The 15,353-nt window shown below is 39.6% G+C and overlaps 1 long non-coding RNA gene across 1 annotated transcript; it reads left to right on the top strand.

Annotated features, from left to right (window-relative positions):
• Nucleotides 1-30: 30 nt before the first annotated feature.
• Nucleotides 31-14,154, top strand: LOC138760726 (uncharacterized). The gene is made up of 3 exons (XR_011355831.1): nucleotides 31-254; nucleotides 6,626-6,832; nucleotides 13,265-14,154. It is a non-coding gene; the product is annotated as an uncharacterized lncRNA (long non-coding RNA).
• The last annotated feature ends 1,199 nt before the right edge of the window (nucleotides 14,155-15,353 follow it).

Genomic DNA, 15,353 nt, shown 5'->3' with positions numbered 1-15,353 from the left:
CCGCAACGAACGTTTCTTCCCACCCATCTGTGGCGTCATGCCGCGTCACCAACGCCCTCGGGCTGCACTCTGCCGATGAGAGCAGAGAGCCGGGAGCACCGGAGAACGAACATATTTCCTCCCCGTCAACGCCGACTCCTGACCGGCAGACTTATCGTTTTAGCCCCGCTTCCCTCGGTGAGGTGCTTCGATGGTTCCTCCCATCAACAGACAAGAGCTTTGCAAGCTTTCTAGAAATGCTCTGAAAAAAATAGGTGATAGACGTTTTAATTTACAATTATGCTTCTTGAAGTATGAGCATTTTCATAAGAGAGGCAACCCATTTCGTTTGGTGGGAGTGTTCACAAAAAAGTGCCTCTAATTTTAACATTGGGAGTGCACGTTTCAGGGTTAATGGAGGAGCACACAAAGTCGTGGAAATTAGGAATTCTCTCTCCAAGTGGTTCAGTATGGGCAGTTTACTGAGGCAGATTTTTGTTTGATACGAACAGGAAGGCCATGTCATCATGTTGAAGGAAGGTCAATTGATTTGGGCTTCAGATGACTCCTGCTTTAACTCAGAAGTGTTAGCAAGAGATAAATGGGTTACTGTTGCTCTCACATTTTGTCTGTATTTCTATGCTTTCACACTTTAACCTTTTTCTTTCCTTTCACATACCACAATAAGTATTCCCTATGCCATGGGTGCTCTGTGATTAGTAAGGGATTGCTTAAGGTGTTATGTGGATGGAAAGAAAAAGTTTTGAAAACCACTGTTTTAATCATACCCAATTGGCTCGTTAATGTGCACGGTTTCTTAACTTCAAAGGAAATGGGCCAGATGACCATTTTTCTCAAGCAAAATATTTCAGTAGCAATTGGTCTTGAACAGTGATTCTCAACCTTCCCTTCCCACTCACATACCACCTTAAGGGTTCTCTTACTAATCACAGCAATAATGGCATAGGGATTACTTAAAGTGGAATGTGAGTGGAAAGGAAAAGGTTGAGAACCACTGCTTTAGAACAAAAAAAAGGAACAGAGATCAGCTATCAGCCCAGACAATTTTGTATTGCCATTCAGTAAGATCATGGCAGATCTGGCCATAGACTTGGTTCAACTTACCCCACTGTTCCTCATAACCCTTAGTTCCCTTGTTATTCAAAAATCTTTGTGTCTTCAGTAGTTTCTATGAGGCAGCCTCCACTACTTCATTAAGCAGATAATTCCACAGATTTGTTACCCTCTGGCAGAAGTTCCTCCTTTCTATTTTAAATCTAATCCCATGAATCTTGTGGCTATGTCCCCTAATTTGCCAATGGAAACATCCATCCTGCTTCTTTCTTATGTATTTCTTTCACAAATCTATTTTTCTGTAAGATCCCCGCTTCATGCTTCAAAACTTTAATATGTACAAGGGTCATATACTAGAATAAATGTGGTTGAGGATGGAACATTTAAAGAAGATGGGCAGAGAAATTGTTTTAATACAAGAGATTGGTAGGTGCATAGAACAGTCTGTAGGAGCAGTGGAGAATCAGATGGTATTTAGGAAACTTCTAAAGATTAAGGTTCCATTATTGTCAGGTAATACTATATTTAGAATGTAACATACAAGAAATTTTTTAACTTTTGTCTACTGTAAGGCAGACAGAGAGTCGCTACTATGTCCAGTGCCCCTCACTGAAGCCTACAGCATCTGCTATTCTTAGGCGGTCTCCCCTCCAAGTATTAACCAGGCCTGAGCCTGCTTGGCTTCTGAGATCAGACAATCCTGGGCATTTTCAGGCTATTATTCTTCTTATTCATGCTAATAGATTTTATCAGAATCAGAATTTATTGTCATGAACAAGTCACAAAATTGAGGATAGAGGCTACTTTTTTAAGACTGCCTCATGTAAATGTCCTCAATGGAGTGAAGTCTGGTACCTATGATGTCGCAGACCGAGTTAACAACCCTCTGGAGTTTTTTCTTGTCCTGAAATGTGGCACCTCCATACCAGACAGTGATGCAACCAGCCAGAACGCTCTCCACAGTACAACTGTAGAAGTTTTCAAGAGTTTTCAGTAACATACTGAGTCTCCTCAAGCATCTCACAAAGTATAGCTGGTGGTGGGCCTTCTTTGTGATTGCATCAACTTGGAGCCTCCAGGGCAGATCCTTGGAGATGTTGACACCCAGGAATGTGAAGTCTTGACCCTCTACTCCTGAGCTCTCAATAAGGACTGGGTCATATTCCCGATTAAGTCCACAATCATCTCCTTGATTTTGCTAACATGAGCGAAAGGCTATTGATGTGACACCACTCAAAGAGCTGATCTATCTCCCTCCTGTACGCTTTCTCATTGCCATTTGTGATTCTTCCAACAACTGTGGTGTCATTGGCAAATTTGTAGATGCAATTGTGCCTGGTCACACAGTCGTGGGTGTATAGTGAGTTAGAGCAGTAGGCTAAGTTCGCATTCTTGGGGTGAACTTGTGTTGATAATCAGTGAGGAAGAGACATTGCTGTGGTTTTCCAATGAGTTGTTTTCAAACTTTTTCTTTCCACTCACAAACCACCTTAAGTAATCCCAATGCCATTGGTACTCTGTGATTATTAAGGTGGTATATGAGTGGGGGAAAGAAAAGGTCAAGAACCACTGCTCTGGACCCAATTGTTACTGAAATATTTTGCTTGATAAAAATTGTCATTGGCCCATTTCCTTTGGAGCTATGAAACTGTGCAAGTAATAAGTCAATTAGGTATGATTAAAACGGTGGTTTTCAAACTTTTTATTTCCACTCACGTACCACCTTAAGTAATCCCTTACTAATCACAGAACACCTATAGCATAGGGATTACTTAATGTGGTAATAGATGACACTTTCCAAGTTCTAGTATTTCCCAATTTCAAAACCTGTCATCTTCAAAGAAATGTGAGGACAATATTCTGAATTACTATCTTATTAATCCAATTAACCAAACTTTATAAATGAAACTTTAAGTAGCTTTAATTCATTGATAAAACAGATAAATATTTTGCATAACTTCACATTAAGATTTTCATAACGATGAACAAACAAAGCCTATACTGTATAATGATATAATGATATTCAACTTTAAACAGATATAATTCAAAATAAGACAAATTCAAAGAAAAGTATCTCGAGCTCCCATCTCCTTCATGATTCGTTGAAGAATCAGATGCAAGCTCTTGGTCCACTCTGATATTATGACATATTACATCATAGTTGCTATGGTAACACAACAAACAATATGTTTTCTTAAAGGGATGGGCACAAAATTAACTAAGAATCAAAAACACAAGGTTTTAACCATTACATTCCAGCTCCTGATCCAGCGATACCAGATGAGATTGGGATTGGTGTGCTGTGCATAAGCCATGGTGCTGAAATCTATGGCAGTAGTTGTATGTAAGGCATCGATGTTGTGCCTAGTTAGAGCATCAGTCATGGCATTTGCTTTTCCTCCGATGTGCCATTTGTCCAATGAAAATTGTAAGATGAAGTTCAAGTGCCGAATCTCTCTGGGCGAGTAGAGATATGTGCTTGTACAGGTACTACCCAACTTGAAACCTATATGATTTGAGTCCATCCATACATACAACCGATTACAAAAAATATAAGAAAAAGTATAAAATTTATGTAGTTTAGATTCTACTTGACAAACTATAACAATAATACAGGGCATGTAAGAGCCAAAACGTGCATACTTACCTTGTTAGTTGACATCCCAGGGTCCATAGGCTGGGTGTAGCCAACTTGATGTCTGCACAAGTGCAGGTCATTGGTTGGCGCAAGCGCGGTAGGTTCGTATATTGGAGTTCATTTGGCACATACGCGAGATTTAAGGGCGCAAAATCAATATTAGGGCACTTAACTCTTGCGTATGCACCCACCAAACACCAATACGCCAACCCACAGTGCATGCACCTACCAAAGACTCATGCATGTGCACAGAAACCAAAATGGCCATGCACAGCCAATGCAGCCTATGGACCCCTGGACGTCGACTAACAAGGTAAATACACAATCCCAACATGCACCCACACATACATATGTCAGGGAGTTCCTGGGCTCACAGTATGCGGAAGAGGCTGGTGGTCTGTATAAATGGTGAAAGGAAGACCTTACCATAAAAAGCAGAAATGTTTCACTGCAAGATAGATTGCCAAGTTTTCGACCAAACATATATATTTTGCCTGAGCCGGTGACAGCTCGGCTGAAAAAAAAATGCCAGAAGTTCCAATTGCTCGTGGACTCGTTCTAATACTGTTCCCACAGCACTGACAGACACATTTGTGGTAAGAGAGAGCAAGGCGTTGGGTGTTTGAGGTGCAATTATCATGGCATTTGCAAGAGCAGTCTTCACATCGTTGAAACCATGCATGGCATCATCTCCCAAAGTTAATGGTCTTTTGGACACAGACTTAACGGATCCTTTTAGTGGTTCAGAAAGAGGTAATAGAGATGCTGCAGCATTTGGCAAGAATCAGTGATAAAAATTCATCGTGCCTAAAATAAATGTCGCAACTGGCCAAACATAACGGGTGTAGGAAATTCTCAAAATTTTTGCACTTTCGATTCATTGGGCAAAATGCCATTTTGCATTACTCTGTGCCAAAAATATAAGATGAGAAGCACCAAAATGCATTTTCTTGGACTGATCACAATGCCAAACTCATAAAGCCTCTGAAATAATGAGATAATGGTGGCTCTTGTGTTCCTCTTCATCCATGCTGGTGACCAGAATATCATCAATGTAAAGAAACAAAAAATCGAGGCCAGCGAGTACATGGTCCATATACTGCTGAAATGTCTGAACTGCATTCCGGAGAATGAATGGCATTCGCAGAAGTTCAAATGTACCGAATGGGGTAATTACTGCCGCTTTTGCAACATTAGAAGGTTCAACTGGAATCTGATAGTAAACACGCACTAGATCTATTTTCACAAACACATAGTCCGTGAAAGTTTGCGGAAAAGTTTTGTAAATTGGGAATGTTGTATAGGTCAGACATGATAGAATTGTTCAGGGCATGATAATCACCACAAGAGCACTAATCCCCAGGAGATTTGTTTGGTACTATAAGCAACAGTGAAGCCCAACTGTAGACTATGCCCAACTCTTGCATGTGGTCAAATTCCAATTTCATGATTTTAGGATGGTCTGGGGGTAATCTACAAGCCCACGCTACCACAAGAGGACCGCAAGTCTCTATATGGTGGGTTACTTTATGTTTAACATCTGTATGATGATATAAAGGGGGTCACTAGGTGAAGGAAACATTTGAGCAAGACTCAGAAAGGCCAGGAGCCAGGTTGAAGGTCGTCAGATGGATGACCTCGTTGGAGGGACGACAGATGCAGCTCACTTGCATACAAGAGCTGCGGTTCACGACATAACAATATTTCAAATCCATCAACAGAAAAATGTGATAAGAAATCCACTCTCAAAATGGAATTTGCCACATTTGCAACCGTGAAAACCCACCAAAAAAGTTTCTTGAGACTAATCCAACGTGTGTGACCTCTGTTCATATGTTCGAATATGAGAATAATTCATGGCTGAAAGAACACATGACATATTCAGGTGTCTGTTCCTCTGTGGTTGGAGGGACTACTGAAATCTCTGCACTGGAAATGACAAAAAATTGAATACCCGAGAGACTGTCTTTGAGGAAAAGATGGCAGCCGACATGCCCATGGGCAGCAGTTGCCACTGCTGCTGGGCCTGGTCATTTCCCAACTGTTATTTTTCGAAGTCGCAAGGTGGCTGACCATCAATCTCCAATGCTTCCAATAAATTCGTCGTCCGTCGCCTCCACCGCGTCCTTGACCACCACGATTCCAATCAGGTCGACGTATAAAGAATTATGCGGCTTTGGCTGTTGTAAGTAAGCTAACAAAGAGTTAATGCTTTAGCATAGTATACAGTGAAGCAATTCCCAGTTGCAGAGACATCGCAGCCTCAGACAGGTTGGGAATATGAGGTAATGGCATACCAGGATATCTCTGGTAAAGAAAAGGATGATTAATCACAGAAAGTGTGAAGGACAGGAGGAGCAAAACATTAGATTGCCAATTAGTGAGAAAAAATGTAAACTGCATATAGGCATTGGTCCAAAGGATATATGTTATATGTAAAAGAATGTTAAACAAGGATGTCAGACATTACAATCTACTGTCTGTAGATTAATAAAGATTTGCTAGCCTTATCGATAAAGAATCCCAATTAGGCTATAGACTGGTACAAGGTTATACAAGTTCAAGGTTACCGGAGTTTGATAACAAAACTACAAGACAGGGCTCATTTAATATAGAATGAACAAAGATTAATCCCTGTCTAAAGTTAATCAAGTTGCATATATGTAAAAACCACAAGGATGGATGTTAATGAAAAAAATAGAACAATCAGCTGCAATTAATCTGTACAATTGACTTTTGAAACTGCATGTATCCCCCAACAAAAGTACTGTATAAAATGTACCAAAAGGCTGTATGAGTGAGTAAGGTTAGGTGAAGAGAATGAGTTGCATTGTTTACTCATTCTTTGTACTTCTCACTCCTGCTAGTATAATACAATAAATTTGGTTGTAAACTCATCGGTTTTGCTGTTTTTTGCTGTTTGTTTTATTATAGACTTTCATATTGGCATAGTCAGCAGGATCTCACTGGGATAATTGCCTCAGATGAAGTAAGAGGCCACAAGGAAACTGGAACTTCGGATGTAGTTAACAGCACACCCCCAGGATACTTGAGCTCTGACTCCATAGCCGACTCATGGGAACACTGTGGTCCCTCAACCGAGGTTGATCCGGTTCCTTGCTGAGATCCGATAAAGACAAGGTAAGAAGAATAGAATTTTTGCTTGTTATCACATAGATTTGTTACCCTGCGTAAATTTTAATTGTGAGAATCATTTTGGAATACGGCTCGGAAAATGGGACAGACTATGGACAAAACTGATGGGAGCACCCTGGTACAACATGTGTTATTTGTATCTGAACCATGGTAAGCATTACCAACATTTGTCGGTGATTTTGACTAAGAGATTTGGAAATGAGGCATGGTCCATAAGAGGAACATGGAACACAGAAACTATAGCAGAGGCAGAACAATTAATTTGGAAAAAAAACTGCAGCAAAAAAAAGTGAAAAAATGAATTAACGAATGGGGAATGGAAAGAGGAGGCCCACAAGAAGTGAGATGAGTCAAAAAAAAGCTGGAGGGATAATGCAAGCCGTGGGGGACAGCAGTATGTACTCAGGATGGAAACCAGAAAACCTGACAGGTATTGCAGTCAGATTGTGACTGGTACAATAAGCAACAAGAGAGAAAAGAAAGTGAAGAGAAACAAAAGGAGGAACTTAGGATGTAGAATCATCCAATCACAGGGACAAAGTAGTGTAGAAAAAAGATGTAGCAAAGAAATGGAAAAAAATTAATGAACAAATGGTATGATGAGGCAACTTAGAGGAGATATAAAACTATGCTGGCCAGCAGGAAGAATAACACATGAGAGAGAAAAGCACAAAAAGCTGGAAAAAAAAGGAATATTTTAAAAAAGAACTTACTTTGGGATCCCAATTGCATGCCTGGCATATTGACTTTAATCGGTAAGCATGGTGCAGCTGATAATTATTGGCAGGTACCACCCTATCTATCGACCCCAGTGCAGTTTGTTAAGATTCTGAAATTAAACTTTTCTCAAGAGTTACAAATACTGTTGTGATGGGTTATATTATATTTTATATATTAATATATCTTTAAAAGAGAGATTGTGGGTGTTTAGTGTGCAGGTCACTTCAGAAACAGAAACACTTCACAAAAGAGATCTCATTTGAAATGAAAGAGCTACGCATAAGGGGAGACTTCATGTCCACAGTGATTTTGCAGAAACTTTGAAGTATGCCTATGGAAACTGATACTGTGGAGTAAATGGACTATTGTCTTTAAAGCAACAGATGAACAAGCTGATTCCGGTGCTCGCAATCTGTCTCGTTGCAATTTGCTGTTCGAAGAGAGGTTCTGGTTTTGACAAGCAGGGAGAGAGAAAAAAACCAAACAGGATTTCTCTCTTAGAGAGGGAGACAGAGAGAACTGAGTTCTGCAGTCATGGCAAGCTGGCAGCTTGTTGAAAACCCCACTTTGAAGATGGGTTCTGAGTTCAGGCTGTTGAAAACCCCTTGTAGTCCTTACAAGAAGAAATTGCTGGCTAGAGTGTTTCTCCTGAAATAAGGGAAACAAGAGGAACTCTGTGGTGACCTGGTTTACGGAGTCCAGAGGACCCCAAAAACCAGCAGCATTAGATATGCACCACAACACAGGGTTACTTAAACAAAAGTAGTTTTTAATTATATGTGAACAAGAAAACAGAATTAAACTTTAACTTATTTCTTAACCTTCCTAACCCACTTAATCCCCCCCCCTCTAATACTAAGCACAGATGTTTGTAATGTATATTTAAGATTAGAAAAGTTCTTCGGATCACAGTCCAATCTCATGGGTTGCAGGCAATTCTTGAACTGTACACAAAAGTTAGCATTAACAAAGTTCACCAGTCTTTGGTGCTTAACAGTGTTTGGCACTATCAGTTGCCCCAATAATCACAAGGACAAAGACTGAGGGGAACAATAGGCTTTATTGTACAGAAGACTTGAGCTGACCCAGATCCAAGGTCGAGAATTGCAGGGAAAGGAGAGGTGGCCCGACCTTTATTGCCTGGGACCCAGGGGAGGAGTTCAGGTGAGAGTGTCAATAGGGGGCGGGCCAGGCCAAGCCAATTAGTACACACAATCCATACCATTACAAACAGGCAAATGGTTACCACTCTGGAGGATTCTTGCTGGTTTTCAGAGAGAGATTCCTTTTCAAGGACATCCACAACTGATTCCTTCTCAATCAGTCTTGCTGACGAAACTTGCCCCCTTTGGGGTTCTCCAGATGATCCTCTTTCTTTCAGGTCACCTTTCAGACTGCCAGTCTTCTTCTGTGACCAGGCAGCCTTCCAAAGTTTGCCAGCTTGTCCCTCTGGAACTGATTTCTGTGACTCCTTCTCTCTCACTCACTCACTCGCTGAGAGCAAAGCTGTTCTGTCTCTGCCTGCAAACATCACATGCTCTCCTAGGCAAGCTGTATGGTGATACTTTGTTGCTCCTCTGCAAAAAGCACTGCAAAGTCCTGCAAAAATTCTGTGTTTTAAAATATGTGTGTGCAAGCAGCTCTAGCAAATACTTGGTCACACCTGGAAGAAGAGGTAATCATTTGGGAAACCCATGATGGAGCAAGTTTCTTTGGCAAGAAACAGTTTGTGTGTGTCCAACGAGCAACAAATATCTCTCTGAAACCAACAAGAACCTACCTGAGTGGTTACCATTGACCTGTAAGCACCAGAGCTTGGTGAAAATTCATAAATGTTAAATTCTGTGCACAGTATAAAAATTACGTGACACTGGTGAACTTGGAGGAGTGAGAAGTGAGATTGGACTATGAATCAAAGAACTTTCCTGAACCTATATACATTACATACACGTACGCTTAGAACTAGAAGTTCTATTAACTAGTTAAGTTAATAGTAATAAGTTAAAGTTTGATCCCGTTTTTATGATTAAAGAAAATTAAAAGTAACTTTAGTTTAACTAGCCATTTGTCTTTGGTGAATTTCTATTGCTGCTGGGTTTTGCGGACCTCTGGACTCTTAACACTGTCTATGTAACTATTGTATTTTTTTCAACATTCAACAAATGCCTGTTTGAAATTATACTTTGCTCTTTAATTATACCAATATTGTGAATTTAGAATGTTGAAGGGGACTAACTAAATTAAAAATACCCGGCTAAGTTATTTGGATGAGATGGATATCAAACTAGAAAATGCTCAGTGGAGGCTTGCAAGTGTCACAATTGGACCCCTGTAGTATGCATTACTCAAATTTAAAAACAACAAATGGTTAAAATTGAAATAAGGAACATGGTATTCTGATAATATTCAGCATTCCAGCAACATCTACAGAATGTGAAACTGATATAGCAGTTCAGAATTTTTTAGACTATATAAAAATAATCGATTTATCAGTGCCCATTTGTTTTTACTTCTGAAACTTTCATTCATAATTTGACATGTTAGAAGGTGAACACCATTGTCTGATCATCAAGTTTGCTCTTCTGCAACCATTTTTATTTCCTTTTAATAGTGGACTTTCAGAAGATTCACTAGTTTGGAACTCTGCTTCAAATGACAAGAGAGTGTTTAAGGCAGAGGTGCTTGAATATTTGTTAAAGGGGTGAGATGTTTCGTGTTAATGATTTGGAACAGAACAATGTTGATGTCAGTCAGTCTGTGGGAATCATTGGACATGCAGCATGACAACTTTGCAAATTTAAAATTGGGGCTCTTTTTCATTACAAGCTTAACAGTATGCTGTAGTTTTGTTTGTGCAAAAGCTTTGCAGGGAAATGCCTTGGATAAAAAATATTTCTCATTTTGGTTGTTTTGACCAAGACTGAAATGAGGACATTAAGAAAGGGTTCGGATCGAGACATACTTGTGTGACACAAAGTGTGTTGAGAAACCACTGTTTCAAAATGCATGCTGCAGTGTAGATTTGTACTGCTGTTCATTTCATCTCAGAATATTCATTTTTAAACCACCCTTGTTTTTGTTAAAAATACCAGTTTTCCTTAAGTTTCAGTTTATTCTCCTTTGAAGCATAAACCTAGTTTAAATAGAGCTTCAAACATTCAGCCATAGCTTGTATTTCCTGCAAACCGTCAAAGGTAATCCAATCAGTATGTAGCTTGCTGGAAGGTCGTGCATGGTGGGTTCACATATTGGAGTTCGGTTGGTTGGGTTCAGGGTGCGATTTCAATATCGTTAGGGTGCTTAACTCTCGCGCATGTGCCAACTGAAGACTCACACATGCACACAGGAATCAAGATGGCTGCACCCAGCCCAGGAACCCTGGAATGCTGACTAACAAGGTAAGGATGGACCAGAATGTGGAAAGATTCACCAAGATTAATCAACAAATTCTGGAAGCTTGAAGTTGTTATTGTCATGGGCACAATTCCACCTTCCACCTTACATCCATTCTGAGATCTGACCAATTCATCAGTCCCCATTCATCAGTTGGGGACTACCTGTTGAAGTACTGCATAACCCTAAGTTTTCCTTTTCTTTCCAAAGTTCTGCACAGAGCTTTCCATTTTTCAGTCAGTAAATTATTCCCTTCATTCAGTCTGCATTCTTTTACCTGTAAATGGCAGAAAACCCTGAGTGGGAGATCCCAGTGGGGGTAAAGAAGCTGCTTTACAATTAATCGACAGACCAGATTTGTCAGACATGTAAAGTGCACGATCAGCAGAGGCCTCCGCTGCTGAGAAACAACAATGGGATAGATGGGCTGTGCCCCACCTTCCGATACTCAGTTATGAGTTATGCCAGCCAGCCAAACGTGTACCTGATATCTTTTTACTCCTATTACTTGATTATGTGCACACTGGTACCCATCTGGGCAAGGAGAGAATGATAAATACCTTACTGCAGACATAGTAGCACCCAAATTTTAGTGACAGTCAGAAAAAGAGCAAAGAACTGCTTTATGCCAATAACACAATGTCAGTAAAGGGACACCATGACAGCAGGGAAGTACCAAGGAGGCCATTTTTCTTGTTTATATTTAGATATTATTGAATTACCGTGAGTCATTGCTATAAATGTTGTTTGGTAATACTGAATATTTTTAGTTGGTAGATGGAGGCTCTTCCAACCACCAATAATACTGCTTTGACTGTTAGTTAAGATTTTGTTAAGGGAAATAATTCCCTGCTGTGGACTGCCTGAGGCATTGAGTTCAGATAATGGTCCTCACTTTGTAGCCAGGATAAATGAAGAATTATGTAAGGAATTGGGGATCCAGCAGTGATTCCACTGGTCTCATCACCCCCTAGATGGCAGGAATAGTGGAATGTGCAAATGAAACATTAACAACTCAGCTGGCTAAATTGGCTGAAAGTGTTACCCCTAGCATTATTTAATATGCGGGTGACACTGCAGGCTAAGTCAGGGCTATCTTTTCCAGAGATGGTCTACAGATTGTTATGACCTAGACCAGCAGCAATAGAAATTCACCAAGACAATGGTATCTTCAAAACAATAATTTTATTAATAATTATTAATAATATTACATCTCTTACTTAACTCTAAACTTAACCCCACTATGTACAAATGTATATGTGTGTGTGGCAGATCCTAAACCATTACAGTTTAGGCACAATTCTAAAGAGACGATTAAAATTTAAAGTTGGTTCTTAGAAATCTTTTGTGTTGAAACTCAGAGTCATTAAACTGTTGCTCAAAAATAATTACGAAGTGGATGAGGTGCCAAGTCATCAAATTTCTCAAAACTCATGAATTCTTGTATAGTTGTTTTCAGAGAAATGTTTCTTCATACGAATGACTTTTTTTAGTTCCCCTCTCTTGCATGGAGGTTATGGAACTTGTGATTTCCACAAAGATTTCATAAACCCAGGAAAGGGTTAAATGAAGTGACCATTACAATGGCCACAGCAGTACCTCTCTCTCTCGATCAAGAGGGGCAGTCAAAGTGGCTCTTTTCTTCAAAGCCACTGCTTCTGTGTTCCTTCCCTGACAAGGGAGAACACAATAACACTTTTCTCACCAAGGATTATTGTATCTCTGACTTCAGATGAATCTGGTTGAATACTTAAAATGCAGCTTTTCTAATGTCTTTATCAAATGACAGGACATCACTGCTGGCTCCATTTGAAGTTTCTTCAGAAAGATGAGTCAAGCAGATGATTTTCTATTTGACCAAATGGCTTTCTATGTAAACATCATTGTTCCAGGATTCAATGGATAACAATAATCAAACTGCTTAATCCTCTGAAGTAGCAGACAAATTGTCCCTTTGAGAAAATAAGCTTCCAATTAAACAATAATCAAGCTTGTTTACAGCTGAAAATGGCAGACACATCATCTCTCAAAATGGTGTTCTGTGTGGAAGTGTCTTTATGTGCAAGTCACTTTGTCTGTGTTTCCCTGTTCCCAACCCATCAGTAACTTTATGAATATATATATATATATATATATATATATATATAACCTAAAGAGTAATAATAACACGTCCGTCACAGGATGGCCAATGCAGACAACTTAGGGGCAAAGCCCGCACCACCAGTAGGGATGAATTTATTATTGGTAGGCAATGAAATGAGCAAATATTTAAGCAATCTAACTAAAACTTTTCATGCTGTTCAGTCACAGGTACACCAAACCCATCGAAAGGAGGGTGATCCAACAGAGCTAAGTAGTGAATATCCTAATGTCAAGCCTGGAAATTTTGTTGTCTTAAAGAATTGGGATAGAAAGAAATTGGGACCTCGGTGGAAAGGGCCATTCCAGGTCCTGTTAACAACACCAAGCGCAGTAAAGCTTGAAGGACTGTGTCGCTGGATACACTGAACAGACTGGAAAAAGAGGGCCACCTAAAACATGAACACTTTATTGTTGTGCCTTTTTGCATTTGATCTAAATGCCAAAGTTGTGAATGAAAAATTTTGGGTGGAAGCATAATACCTTTTCACATGTGTCTTACTTTTATACTGATAAGATTACTGTTTCTAGCTGTTGAATCTATTCCCATATTCCAACCAACTCAACAGGAAGTATCGCCTCAAGACCCAACTCCTACCCCATTCAGGAAGTGATAGAATGGATTTTGAATCAGAACTAATCACAGATAAGTGAATGTGGAGATCATCAGGGTATAACATTACATACTTTATTAAATGGTATCTGCCATTATATAATCATACCAAGTTGGGAGAAAGTTGATGTAAAACATTTACTTTATGTAGTAAAACTTATTTTATTTGTGGACCTAAAGCGTATCCATGGCTGACTGCTAATTGGAGGGGATCCTGTTATTTGGGATATGCTTCTAAAGTCACCATAATCTGCGACTTAACAAGATGTTCTTCCTGCATTGATACCAGGGTAAATTCTTTGATTTAAAGTTTTAATTTGATTCAAATTATAACCGTATGCTTGATATTTTTGCAAATATGCATGAGCTCCTGCCTATTTTGTGAATGAAATGTTATATTTGCTGACTAGTAATAAAAACCTGAGCCCAAACCCTTTGAAAATTGAATATGAGGGTTCTTTTGATGTCTCAGTGAATTAATGCAATGAACATTTTGACAGGAAAGCTCTCAGGTTAATAAAATCCAATTGTTTTAAATCTCTGGTGCATGTAAGTTAACAGGAGGGGGATGGAAAAGCTGCTGAATCCCAAGGTATCTTTGTCTATGACGTACTTTTGAAGAGTAACAGAAGAAACAAAGCAGCAAATTTGCACTCATCATATGTAATGGAGGATTTAGACCACGCTTTTGCTTATGCAAGGCTGAGCATCAGTAACCTACTTGGAGAAGAATGTAAGAATCAGCAAGCATAAGCTAAATTCCACCATGGGGCCCAGAGATGCAGTTATCTTTGAGATTGATGGGATTGTTGGTCGCAGACTCTCAGGCGAGACCTTGAAGCTAAGTAAACCATTGTATTCAAAGTGATAAGCTAGAAAAGTTGTGGTATTTGATAAAAGCCTAGGCGTTCTCGGTTATCATTTTTTTTGCGCAGGAATAGGTGCTTGAGTAAGCACTTTTTGGGTAACGTAAGCCATGGTCCCGCTGCTGAAGTTTCAGACTCTCTGAGGAGTGGGAACGTCTCTCAGCAAGAAGAAGAACTTCTAGAATCCAAACAACGTCCCAGTTGGGGGAGGTGGAGAAGCTGCTACCGGCGCCCCGACAACCTACTACAAGTGTGTGGTCGTTGCCTCGCTTTGGCAGTTGGGACCAGTCCAGGCATTGATAAGTATAATTGGGAAGGGCTTGCATATTGTAGTTTGAAATCAGCTTAAGATTTTGTAATAAAGATCTGTATAAACTGAAGTGCTCTCGGCATGTGTCTCTGTTTTCTTTTGGTAGCTCAAACACTGTGACCAATCTAAAACGAACAAAGTGAGAGGTACAAGTTTACCAGGACATCATGCACCTCCGATATCATTGTAATAATTACCAACATCTTTTGATGGTGGTTGAGAGATATATATTGACCAAGGGACCCTGTTAATTGATATAAATTTATTCACACTGGGTTCTTGTGTATTTATTTTATTTTTCTGTATTTTGTTTTAATTTGATATTTTTCCTTCTAGGTGACCCATGCTGTGGCTTGGAACATTTTACTGTACTAAAAATGCTGTTTAAGTGTAAATGTAGGTTTTTGTCATTGAATACTCAGCAATTAATAAATCAAAAACTCGGCAAGAACTTTACTGTTGCAC

Source organism: Narcine bancroftii, chromosome 4, assembly GCF_036971445.1.
Source record: "Narcine bancroftii isolate sNarBan1 chromosome 4, sNarBan1.hap1, whole genome shotgun sequence".
Lineage (NCBI taxonomy): Eukaryota > Metazoa > Chordata > Chondrichthyes > Torpediniformes > Narcinidae > Narcine > Narcine bancroftii.
Note: the sequence above shows the minus strand (reverse complement) of the source record. Positions and strands in the feature narration are given on the sequence as shown.